Raw genomic sequence first — 13,445 nt, 5'->3', positions numbered from 1 at the left:
AAAGGTGAGCAAGGTACTGAATCTCTAGGCCTCTGTTTACTCATCTGTAAAACGTGGATAACACGATCTACCTCGCAGATATGAATAATAACATTGTCTGTCTCATAGGGTTGTTGTGCAAATTAAATGAAAAGGACTAACAAAGGAATCGCTGCATTTTGGACATGTTGAATTTACAGTGCCATCAGCACATTCCTAAACCAGGAAAGGTGGAACTGGAGACAAAGGGGGGGTCAGGGAGCTTTCCGCACTGACAGGATAATTACAGCAGCCACGGTATTGGATGGGGCATCTCTAAAATGGGGGTGATACCACTTACCGTACAGAGTAGTTATGAAGATTCAATGAGAAACCTGATAAAGCACTAGCTTAGCACCTAGCGCGTAGGAAGAACTTCATGAATGGTAGCTATTTTTTATTGTCATTATCATCATTGTCATAGTCATTGTCACTGAAAGACCAGGAACAAATTGTATGAGGTGGAAAAGAGAGTTTCAAGAGAAAGAAATGGGGATTTCCCTGGAGGTCCAGTTAAGACTTGTTTGATCACTGGTCGGGGAACTAAGATCCCACATGCTGTGTTGCATGGCCAGAAAAAGAAGAAGAAAGAAACGGTTACCAGGCTCATATGCTGTTAAGGAAAGGATGAGAAAAGCTATTGAATTTAGGGATTAGGGATATTAATCAGGGTAGGCTAACTGCGGTAACAAACAACTCCCCAAACTCAGTGGTTTAATAATAAAAGATTTTTCTTGCTCACATCATAGTCTAGTAGAGAGTTGGGGAGGGATGCCTGCTCCACCAGGTCATTTGGGACCCAGGCTGCTTCCGTTTCCTGACCCTGCCGTCCTTCAGATAGATGCTCAGAGTCCTCTGCTTGCGGAGAGGTTTTCAGGGGCCAGAGCTGGGAGAGTTGTACGTCACTTTCACTGTCATTCCATTGACTGGAACTCGGTCATATGGCCACATCTAACTCCCAAGGGAGGTTGGGAAGTAGAGTTGCCAGATAAAATACAGGATGCTCAGTTAAATTTAAATTTCAGGTAAGTGACATATATTTTTTCAGTATAATTATGTTCCAAATATTGTAGGAGACATGTAAGAAGTTCATTGTTTATCTGAAATTCAAATTTAATTGGATATACTGTATTTTTATTTGCTAAATTGGCAACCCTAGTGGGAAGTGAAGTCTGGCTATGAGTTTAGGACAAAGAGAACACAGATATTTGTGTGTCACAGTATGCCTCAGTCTGTGTTTCTGAATCAAATGCCTGTTTCTGCCCTTCCCACAGAAAGAACAGTTACCCTTCCCAAGGGAGACTCTCCCAAATCCCATCTAGTTACCCTATTCAGCTCCAGGTGGCTCAGCCATCTTCTAATATGGTTCCTTAAGGTGATGATGAACTAAAAAACCAAGTTATCCATGGGAAAAGATTCTTAAAAAGAGTGAATATATGTATATGTATACCTGATTCGGTTTGCTGTACACCTGAAATTAATACTGTAAGTCAACTATGTTGTTGTTATTTAGTCACTAAGTTTGGTTCAACTCTTTGCGAGCCCATGGGCTGTAGCCCACCAGGCTCCTCTGTCCATGGGATTTCCCAGGCGAGAGTACTGGAGTTGGTTACCAATTCCTTCTCCAGGGGATCTGCCCAACCCAGGGATCAAACCCACATCTGCTTGGCAGGCAGATTCTTTACCACTAAACCATCTGGGAAGCCCAAAATCAGCTTTACTCCAAAAAAAAAAAAAAAAAAAAAAGTATACACACCCATAAGAAAAAGTTTGGTGGAATTCTCTTGTGAATCCATCTGCTCCTTTGTTGGGAGTTTTTATCCATACCCGACAAGAAAGTATACAATAATAGAGCAAGAATAGGGTAACCTCAGTGTAAGCTCCTATTCAGAAAAGAAGAGAATGGAAGATGTAAAACTGTCACTTCCAAAGCACTCCTTAATCTCTAATGGTCAGACTTGTCAAAGCTCTCTTCCCTGGGCCTGGGGAGAGTTCCTTGATTAACCCTGACTTGCTCTCGGAAAGACTCCTTTGTCCGTTGTTCTCCACTCTTCTCACAGCTCCTGGCTTGTTTATTGTGCATGACCACACAGGAAATGGGCTTTGGGAAGTATGACCTCCTTGGTGAATGTTCAGCCACTTCTTGCTGGTACAAGCATGAAGGGCCTAAAAGTTACTTTAAATCTTGGCCAGCCAAAAGCCTATGTATGTGTGTGGGGAGGGGTAAAGACATACATAACATAAAGTTCATCATTTTAACCATCTTTAAGTATAAATTTCAGTGGCATTAAGTATATTTGCATTGTTGTGCAACCATCACCACTTCAAGGTTCATTCATATAGAAGGTGTGAAAATTTCCTTTTTTATATAGAATGGATAAACAACAAGTTCCTACTGTATAGCACAGGGAACTATATTCATATCCTAGGATAAACCATAATGGAAATGAATATAAAAAAGAATGTATAGGGAGTTCCCCGGTGGTCTAGTGGTTAGGATTCCAGGCTTTCATTGCCCTGATCCAGGTTCAGTCGTTAGTCTGGGAACTGAGATCCTATAAGCTCTGCAGTGCTGCCAAAAAAAGAGAAAAAAAAAGAATGTATATATGTGTATAACTGAGTCACTTTGCTCTGCAGCAGAAATTAACTTTGAAAATCAATTATGCTTCAATAAAAAATAAATTTAAAAATACTTCCATTCTTTTTAAGGCTAAATAACATTCCATTGTAGGTGTGTTGTTATTGTTCAGTTGCTCAGTCATGTCTGACTCTGCAACCCCAGGGACTACAGCACGCCAGGCTTCCCTGTCCTTCACCAACTCCCAGAGTTCTCTCAAACTCATGTCCATTGAGTCAGTGATGCCATCTAACCATCTCATCCTCTGTCGTCCCCTTTTCCTCCTGCCTTCAATCTTTCCCAGCAGCAGGGTCTTTTCCAGTGAGTCAGTTCTTCGGATCAGGTGGCCAAAGTATAGAAGTTTCAGCTTCAGCATCAGTCCTTCCAATGAATATTCAGGACTGATTTCCTTCAGGATGGACTGGTTGGATCTCCTTGCAGGCCAAGGGACTCTCAAGAGTCTTCCCCAACACCACGGTTCAAAAACATCAATTCTTTGGCACTCAGGTTTCTTTATAGTCCAACTCTCAAATCCATACATGACTACTGGAAAAACCATAGCTTTGACTAGATGGACCTTTGTTGGCAAAGTAATGTCTCTGCTTTTTAATATGTTGTCTAGGTTGGTCATAGCTTTTCTTCCAAGGAGCAAGCATCTTAATTTCATGGCTACAATCACCATCTGCAGTGATTTTGGAGCCCAAGAAAATAGTCTGTCACTGCTTCCATTGTTTCCCCCTCTATTTGCCATGAAGTGATGGAAATGGATGCCATGATTTTAGTTTTTTGAATGTTGAGTTTTAAGCCAACTTTTTCACTCTCCTTTTTCACTTTCCTCAAGAGTTTCTTTAGTTCCTCTTTACTTTCTGCCATAAGGGTGATGTCATCTGCATATCTAAGGTTATTGATATTTCTCCCGGAAATCTTGATTCCAGCTTGTGCCTTATCCAGTCTGGCATTTCACATGATGTGCTCTGCATATAAGTTAAACAAGCAGGGTGACAATATACAGCCTTGATGTACTCCTTTCCCAATTTGGAACCAGTCTATTGTTCCATGTCTGGTTCTAACTTGCTTTTTGACCTGCATACAGATTTCTCAGGAGGCAGGTGAGGTGGTCTGGTATTCCCATCTCTTTAAGAATTTTCCACAGTTTGTTGTGATCCACAGAGTCAAAGGGCTTGGTGTAGTCAAGTAAGCAGAAGTAGATGTTTTTCTGGAACTCTCTTTCTTTTTTGATGATCCAGTGGATGTTGGCAATTTGGTCTCTGATTCCTCTGACTTTTCTAAATCCAGCTTGAACATCTGGAAGTTCACGGTTCAAGTACTGTTGAACCTGGCTTGCAGAATTTGAGCTAGCAGTGAGATGAGCACCCGTCTTGTTAAAGCTATGGTTTTTCCAGTAGTCATGTATGGATTTGAGAGTTGGACTATAAAGAAAGCTGAGCGCCAAAGAATTGATGTTTTTGAACTGTGGTGTTGGAGAAGACTCTTGAGAGTCCCTTGGACAGCAAGGAGATCAAACCATTCAATCCTAAAGGAAATCAGTCCTCAATACTCTTGGAAGGACTGATGCTGAAGCTGAAACTCCAATACTTTGGCCACCTAATGTGAAGAACTGACTCACTGGAAAAGCCCCTGATGCTGGGCAAGATTGAAGGCAGTAGGAGAAGGGGACGACAGAGGATGAGATGGTTGGATGGTATCACCGACTCAATGTACTTGAGTTTGAGAGAACTCTGGGAGTTGGTGAAGGACAGGGAATCCTGGCGTGCTGCAGTCCATGGGGTTGCAAAGAGTCGGACATACCTGAACTGAACTGAGATGAGTGCAATTGTGCAGTAGTTTGAACATTATTTGGCATTGCCGTTCTTTGGGATTGGAATGAAAACTGACATTTTCCAGTCCTGTGGCCTCTGCTCAGTTTTCCAAATTTGCTGACATATTGAGTGCAGCACTTTCACAGCATCATCTGTTAGGATTTGAAATAGCTCAACTGGAATTCCATCACCTCCACTAACTTTCTTCGTAGTGATGCTTCCTAAGGCCCACTTGACCTAGAGCCAGGACCTAGAGTATGGCTCTAGGTGAGTGATCACACCATCGTGGTTATCTGGGTCATGTTCCCTTGGTATCTCTAATTTTCTTGAAGAGATCTCTAGTTTTTCCCATTCTATTGTTTTCCTCTATTTCTTTGCATTGTTCACTTAGGAAGGCTTTCTTATCTCTTCTTGCTATTCTTTGGAACTGTGCATTCAGATGGTTGTATCTTTCCTTTTCTCCTCAGAGTATGAAAGGGCAAAAAGATATGACAATGAAACGTTATTCTATGTATACATCACAGTTTGTTTATCTATTTGTCTGTTGATGGATATACTTGGATAGCGCCACCTTTTGGCTATTTAAAATAATACTACTAATGAACATAGAAAAGTAATTAAGTATTAGTCGCTCAGTCGTTGGGACCCCAGTGGACTGCAGCCCACCAGGCTCCACCGTCCGTGAGATTTTCCAGGCAAGGATACTGGAGTGGGTTGCCATTTCCTTCTCCGGGGGATCTTCCCAACAAAGGGTTCAAACGCAGATCTCCTACACTGCAGGCAGATTCTTTTTTTTTTTTTTGCAGGCAGATTCTTTACTGACTGAACTACAAGGGAAGCCCATTGAAAAGTGAAAGTCGCTCAGTCCTGTTCAGTTCTTTGCAACCCCATGGACTATACAGTCCATGGAATTCTCCAGGCCAGAATATTGGAGTTCGTAGCTGTTCCCTTCTCTAGGAGATCTTCCTAATCCAGGGATCGATCCCAAGTCTCCCACGTTGCAGGTGGATTCTTTACCAGCTGAGCCACCAGGGAAGCCCAGGAGTACTGGAGTGGGTAGCCTATCCCTTCTCCAGTGGATCTTCCTGACTCAGGAATTGATCCAGGATCTCCTGCATTGCAGGCAGATTCTTCACCAGCTGAGCTATCAGGGAAGCCATATGAACATTACAGTTGCCTGTTTTCAGTTCTTTGAGGTATATACTGAGAAGCATATAGTGCTGGATCACGTGGTAATTCTACGCTGCTGTTGTTGTTGTTTTAGGAACTGCTATGCTGTTTTTCATAGCAGTTGCACCATTTTGTATTCCCAGTAGCAATGCACAAGGATCCAGATTTCTCCACAGCCTCACCAACACTTACTTTCCTTTTTCGTCCCTTCTTCTTCTATTTTTTTTTTTTAATACTTGCCATCCTAGTGGGTATGAAGTGGTATCTCACTGTGGTTTTGATTTGCATTTCCCTCATAACTAGTGATGTTGAGCATCTTTTTATGTGCTTTTGACCATTTGTATACTTTTGGGAAAGTGTCTATTCAGATCCTTTGCCCATTTTTTATAATTTTATTTATTTATGTTTGGCTGTCCTAGGTCTTCATTGCTCTACAAGCTTCTCTCAAGCTGCAGTGAGCAGGGCTACTCTCCAGTTGCAGTGATCATACTTCTCACTGTGGTGGCTTGTCTTGTTGCAGAGCACAGGCTCTAGGTGCATGGGCTTCTGTAGTTATGGCTCCTGGGCTCTAGAGCCCAGGCTCAACTTGTGTGGTGCACGGCCTTAGTTGCTCCATGGCATGAGGGTTCTTCCTGGATCAGGGATCGAACCCATGTCTCCTGCATTGGCATGCGGATTCTTTACCACTGAGTCACCAAGGAAGCCCTGCTCATTTTTAAATTGGGTTGTTTCTTTGTTGTTGAATTGTTGAAGTTCTTTATATATTTTGGATTTTAATCAGATATGTGATTAACAGATATTTTTTCCCATTTCATGTGTTGCCTTTTCACTCTATTGATAGTGCCCTTCAATGCACAAAACTTTTAGTTTTGATGAAGTCCAATTCATCTATTTTTCTCTTATTGCCTATGCTTTTGGTATCATATGCAGAAAAATCATCACCAAATTCAGTATCATGAAGATTTTCCCTTGTGTTTTCTTCTAAGAGTTTTATAGTTTTAGCTTTTATGTTTAGGGTTTTATAGTTTTAGCTTCTATCCATTTTGGGTTCAATTTTGTATGTGGAATAAGGTAAAGTTCTTACTTTCTTATACATGTGAATATCCAGTTTTCCCAGCACTATTTATTGAAAAGACTGTGCTTTTCCCATTGAAAGGTCTTGGAATCCTTATTAAATCATTTGACTATATATGCAAGGGTTCCTAAGCTGTCTGTTTTATGCCTCTCTTTATGCTGGTACCATACTGTTTTGATTACTATAGCTTTGTAGTAAGTTCTGAAATCAGGAAGGGTGAGACCTCCAACTCTACTCTTCTTGTTCAAAATTGTTCTGGCTATTCAGGGTCCTTTGAGATTTCCTGTTATATTTAAGTTGTCAACGTTTTTTTCTTTCTTTCTTTCTTTCTTTTTTCAATTTAGGCTCATGGTTTCTTTGACAATACCATTACCTCAAAATATTTTTGATGTGTAAGTCAGAATTCTCCAGAGGAACATAGCCTGTAGGATTGTGTGTGTGTGTATATCTATACCTATCTGTTTATCTGTCTATAGAGAGGTGTGTTTTTTTTTTTTTTATAGAGAGGTTTTAATGAATTGGCTCATATGATTGTGGAAGCTGGCAAGTCCACAATCTGCTGGGTAGGCCAGCAGCTGGAGACTCAATAGAACAATTGATGTAATAAAAGTCTGAAGGCAGGTCTACTGGCAGAATTCCTTCTTTCTCAGGGAAAGTCAGTCTTTTTTCTGTTAAGGCCTTCAGCTGATTAGATGAGACCCAGTCAATTTATGGAGGATAATCTGCTTTACTCCTTCTGACTTAAATGTTACCCTCACCTGAAAAGTACCTTCACAGAAATGTCCAGAATATTTGACCAAATATATGCATGCTGTGGCCTAGCCAAGTTGACACAAAATTAGCACAATAGATTTCTGCTCTCTTTGCTTCTAGTCAGATCCATGTGACACAACCACACTCCAGTTCTTTTCTAGATAGAATTTTCAAGCTGATATATTTATCTCCTCCTAGTATCCCCTTGCCTCACTTCCAATGTAATGATGGCTACATTGAGGTCATCTGAAATAATAAGTGGGAAGGCCACAGTCTTCACCTGATATTTGCCTTAGAGATGACCACATCTTTCAACTCATGTTGTCTGAGAACTTTTTCAATCTTATACAATTTCTAGTCCAGAAACAGTCACTTTTAGTGACCCTGAGAGGCCCATCGTTTCTGGACTTCCTCTGCCTGAAAAATAAGCTAATCCTCACCTAAATTCACCTTTTTCTCCCAATACTTTATGAAGGTACCTGGGCTAGTTATTAAGTTATTGTTTCAGCTCCAAATCCACCCTTCTACTTTCTACTATGAGATACTGGACCTGGGACTTTGCAAATCACATTGCTATTGACGGCGGGCTCTATGTTTGACTCTGCCAATAAGGGCCACTAGAGGGAGATAATGAGGTCAGAAGAGGAAGAAAAGACTGCTTTCTTCAGTTTGCTTCCTGTTCCTGTGAGATCATCCTAAACTATGCTCCTTCACCCCAGCAGCAGCAGTGTCATCCTGTAGCAGCAGCTGAATCCACTTGCAGTTTTTTCCAAAAATTGCAGACCCTGCTTCATGGCGTACCAATTAGAGACACCAACACCATCTCTAGCACCTCTTTCTCAGAAGTGTTGGTCTCTCCTCCACCAACACTAGACTTAGAGGTCTGAGTTTCAACTCTGTAGGACCCCTCTTCTAAGTTTCCAAGTTTTAGTAATTCCAAACTCTTCCTTTTGTTCTCCTAGTCCTAGGAGTTTAGATGCTTCTTACTATTGCTGCCTCCATAGAATCTGTTTTCTTTTCACCCTTTCAGATAACTAATAACAATGTTATACCTAGAATGGCTAATCATTCTGTTTATTACATTTTCTCCAGTGACTTGTGTGGTTTCTTTCTCATCGGCAGGACCCTGAGGGATACAGAAATTGGCGCTAGGAGGGGTCCCAGGGAATCGACTGAGAAGATGGGATTAGGGAACTGTTTTGGTTGTGTCATGGGGTTTGAATGTGTTGAGCTTCTTGCCAATGAGAAATGTGATGCTGCTAATTCATGGCATGCTGCGGCAACATGATTAATCAAATTATCACCTGTGGTTATTTGTGATGCGTGATAACTAAAGCAAATGCCTTGGGGGCCCAAGTGGCTGTTGTACTTGACTGTATGGCAGTGAGGATGACTACAGGGACTGCAGTGATGATGACCGCAGAAGGAATTCTGAGAGCATGAGTCCTCACAGAAAGAAGATGACAAGCTGGGGCCTTTAAACTCTCAGCTCAAAGCATGGTCAGAGAGTCACAGAGCTTCCATGATAGCCCATGAAAGATCTCTTATTTCTTGTAGTCACCAGACTTATTAGCTACAAATAGAACAAAAATATAGTGCATGTTATTGAATGTTATCAGTTGAATTCAGTCTTACTAAGCCTTTCCTGTGACTGAGAAGGAATGGGACCTTGAAACTTGGAATGGACACATCTGGTTTGATATTCTCCTAGGTTCTCAGAGTCTCCATTCCACAAGTGGATGGGACGAAGAGCAGTGATCAGCACTTGCGAGTTTTATGAGACAGCCTATCACTTCTGGCTTCCCTGGTGATTCAGTGGTAAAGAATCTGCCTGTCAATGCAGGAGACATGGGTTCGATCCCTGGGTTGGGAAGATCCTCTAGAGAAGGAAATGGCAACCCACTCCAGTGTTCTTATGGGGGAAATCCCATGGACAGAGGAGCCTGGTGAGTTACAGTCCAGGGATCGCAGAAGAGTCGGACATGACTGAACGACTGAACAACTACAACTGCCACTTCCGCTCACATCCCAACAGCCAGGAGCCAGTGTCTCTCTGTAGCAGAGGCTGGGAACTGTGGGCGTTGATGAGAATGGGCAGTTTATACCACACTAAATGGGCCACTAGTGACCCACTGAAGATAGAATTCTTGGGGGAGTAACATAGAAGCCAAGCTGCAAAAAGCTAAGAAATGATTAAGTGACAAGGAAGTAGTAGCTATACTTACTAAAGAAGTAATAGCTACTCTTATTTAATAAGAGTAACTAATGCTTAAAATTTTCCAAGCCAGGCTTCAGCAATACGTGAACCATGAACTTCCAGTTATTCAAGCTGGTTTTAAAAAAGGCAGAGGAACCAGAGATCAAATTGCCAACATCCGCTGGATCATCAAAAAAGCAAGAGAGTTCCAGAAAAACATCTATTTCTGCTTTATTGACTATGCCAAAGCCTTTGACTGTGTGGATCACAATCAACTGTGGAAAATTCTGAAAGAGATGGGAATACCAGACCACCTGACCTGCCTCTTGAGAAGCCTGTATGCAGGTCAGGAAGCAACAGTTAGAACTGGACATGGAACAACAGACTGGTACCAAATAGGAAAAGGAGTACGTCAAGGCTGTATATTGTCACCCTGCTTATTTAACTTATATGCAGAGTACATCATGAGAAATGCTGGACTGGAAGAAACACAAGCTAGAATCAAGATTGCCGGGAGAAATATCAATAATCTCAGATATGCAGATGACACCACCCTTATGGCAGAAATTGAAGAGGAACTAAAAAGCCTCTTGATGAAAGTGAAAGTGGAGAGTGGAAAAAGTTGGCTTAAAGCTCAACATTCAGAAAATGAAGATCATGGTATCTGGTCCCAATTCATGGGAATTCAATTCCTCTAATTCATGGGAATTAGATGGGAAACAGTGGGAACAGTGTCAGACTTTATTTTTGGGGGCTCCAAAATCACTGCAGATGGTAATTGCAGCCATGAAATGAAAAGACGCTTACTCCTTGGAAGGAAAGTTATGACCAACCTAGATAGCATATTCAAAAGCAGAGACATTACTTTGCCAACAAAGGTCCATCTAGTCAAGGCTATGGTTTTTCTAGTGGTCATGTATGGATGTGAGAGTTGGACTGTGAAGAAAGCTGAACACCGAAGAATCGATGCTTTTGAACTGTGGTGTTGGAGAAGACTCTTGAGAGTCCCTTGGACTGCAAGGAGATCCAATCAGTCCACCCTAAAGGAGATCAGTCCTGGGTATTCTTTGGAAGGACTGATGCTAAAGCTGAAACTCCAATACTTTGGCCACCTCATGCGAAGAGTTGACTCATTGGAAAAGACTCTGATGCTGGGAGGGATTGGGGGCAGGAGGAGAAGGGGACGACAGAGGACAAGATGGCTGGATGGCATCACCGACTCGATGGACATGAGTTTGGGTGAACTCTGGGAGTTGGTAATGGACTGGGAGGCCTAGTGTGCTGCGATTCATAGGGTCGCAAAGAGTAGGACATGACTGAGCGACTGAACTGAACTGAACTGAATGAGAGACAAGAATGGCAGAAAGCAAAGAGGAACTGAAGAGCCTCTTGATGAGGGTGAAAGAGGAGAGTGAAAAAGCTGGCTTAAAACTCAACATTCAAAAGACTAAGATAATGGTGTCTGGTCCCATCACTTCATAGCAAATTTTATTTTCCAGGGCTCCAAAATCACTGGGGACAGTGACTGCAGCCATAAAATTAAAAGAAGAAAGCTATGACAAACTTGCTCCCTGGAAGAAAAACTATGACAAACCTAGACATCATGTTAAAAAGCAGAAACATCACCCTGCGGACAAAGGTCCATATAGTCAAAGCTACAGGTTTTCCACTAGTCATGTATGGATGTGAGAGCTGGATCATAAAGAAAGCTGAGCACCAAAGAATTGATGCTTTGGAACTGTGTTGCTGGAGAAGACTCTTGAGAGTCCCTTGGACTGCAAGATCAAACCAGTCAATCCTAAAGGAAATCAGTCCTCAATATTCATTGGAAAGACTGATGCTGAAGTGGACGCTCCAATACTTTGGCCACCTGATGCGAAGAGCCAAATCATTTGAGAAGACCCTGATGTTGGGAAAGACTGAGTGCAGGAGGAAAAGGGGGCTACAGAGGATGAGCTGGTTGGATGGCATCACCAACTCAATGGTCATGGGTTTGAGCAAACTGGGAGATGGTGAAGGACAGGGAAGCCTGGCGTGCTGTAGTCCATGGAGTAGCAAAGATTCGGACATGACTGAACTACTGAGAAACAACAAATGAGAGGGGAAAAGATAAATCTGAAGCTAGTAAGGAGGTAGCCAAACATACAAAGTTGTTTCTGTGATTGGTTCTTTAGTTTAGTTTTGCTTTTTAATTGATAGAGAGAACTGAGCATGAATTTGTAGTCTCAATGAACAGGAAGAGAGATAGGACATTCATGGAGGGTTGGCCATGGACAGAATGAGGCCTGCACCTTTAAGATAAGAGGAAAGGATAGAAACAAATAGAGAAATGTGAGGTAGACAGGAGGGTAGCTGACAATCAAACCGGATTGTTTTAGTTTCTATAAAGTGACAAAGAGCCAGAATTAGGGTTGCAAGAAGATCCAGTTGAGGTGGGACAGGAATCTGTCCCTGAACCTGTGAGTCCAGCTTTGTGACTTTGTTCCACAGCCAAGGAGCAAGAGGGGAGGCTCATCAAATCCAGAATCTTCGGCACCAAGGGCATGAATCAGTGGCTTTTAGCATGTGTAACAATTAAGGATCCTTAAGGTCACAGTTGATGTTCAAGCTGGTTTTAGAGAAGGCAGAGGAACCAGAGATCAAATTGCCAACATCTGCTGGATCATCGAAAAAGCAAGAGAGTTCCAGAAAAACATCTATTTCTGCTTTATTGACTATGCCAAAGCCTTTGACTGTGTGGATCACAATAAACTGTGGAAAATTCTGAAAGAGATGGGAATACCAGACCACCTGATCTGCCTCTTGAGAAATTTGTATGCAGGTCAGGAAGCAACAGTTAGAACTGGACATGGAACAACAGACTGGTTCCAAATAGGAAAAGGAGTACGTCAAGGCTGTATATTGTCACCCTGTTTATTTAATTTATATGCAGAGTACATCATGAGAAATGCTGGACTGGAAGAAACACAAGCTAGAATCAAGATTGCCAGGAGAAATATCAATAACCTCAGATATGCAGATGACACCACCCTTATGGCAGACATTGAAGAGGAACTAAAAAGCCTCTTGATGAAAGTGAAAGAGGAGAGTGAAAAAGTTGGCTTAACGCTCAACATTGAGAAAATGAAGATCATGGAATCCGGTCCCATCACTTCATGGGAAATAGATGGAGAAACAGTGGAAACAGTGTCAGACTTTATTTTTCTGGGCTCCAAAATCACTGCAGACGGTGACTGCAGCCATGAAATGAAAAGACGCTTACTCCTTGGAAGGAAAGTTATGACCAACCTAGATAGCATATTCAAAAGCAGAGACAGTACTTTGCCAACAAAGGTCTATCTAGTCAAGGCTATGGTTTTTCCTGTGGTCATGTATGGATGTGAGAGTTGGACTGTGAAGAAAGCTGATCGCCGAAGAATTGATGCTTTTGAACTGTGGTGTTGGAGAAGACTCTTGAGAGTCCCTTGGACTGCAAGGAGATCCAACCAGTCCATTCTGAAGGAGATCAGCCCTGGGATTTCTTTGGAAGGAATGATGCTAAAGCTGAAACTCCAGTACTTTGGCCACCTCATGTGAAGAGTTGACTCCTTGGAAAAGACTCTGATGCTGGGAGGGATTGGGGGCAAGAGGAGAAGGGGACGACAGAGGATGAGATGTCTGGATGGCATCACTGACTCGATGGACGTGAGTCTGAGTGAACTCCGGGAGTTGGTGATGGACAGGGAGGCCTGGCGTGCTGCGATTCATGGGGTCGCAAAGAGTTGGACACGACTGAGCGACTGATCTGATCTGATC

This window comes from Bos taurus, chromosome 2 (assembly GCF_002263795.3).
Source record: "Bos taurus isolate L1 Dominette 01449 registration number 42190680 breed Hereford chromosome 2, ARS-UCD2.0, whole genome shotgun sequence".
In the NCBI taxonomy this organism is placed as follows: Eukaryota; Metazoa; Chordata; class Mammalia; order Artiodactyla; family Bovidae; genus Bos; species Bos taurus.
Note: the sequence above shows the minus strand (reverse complement) of the source record.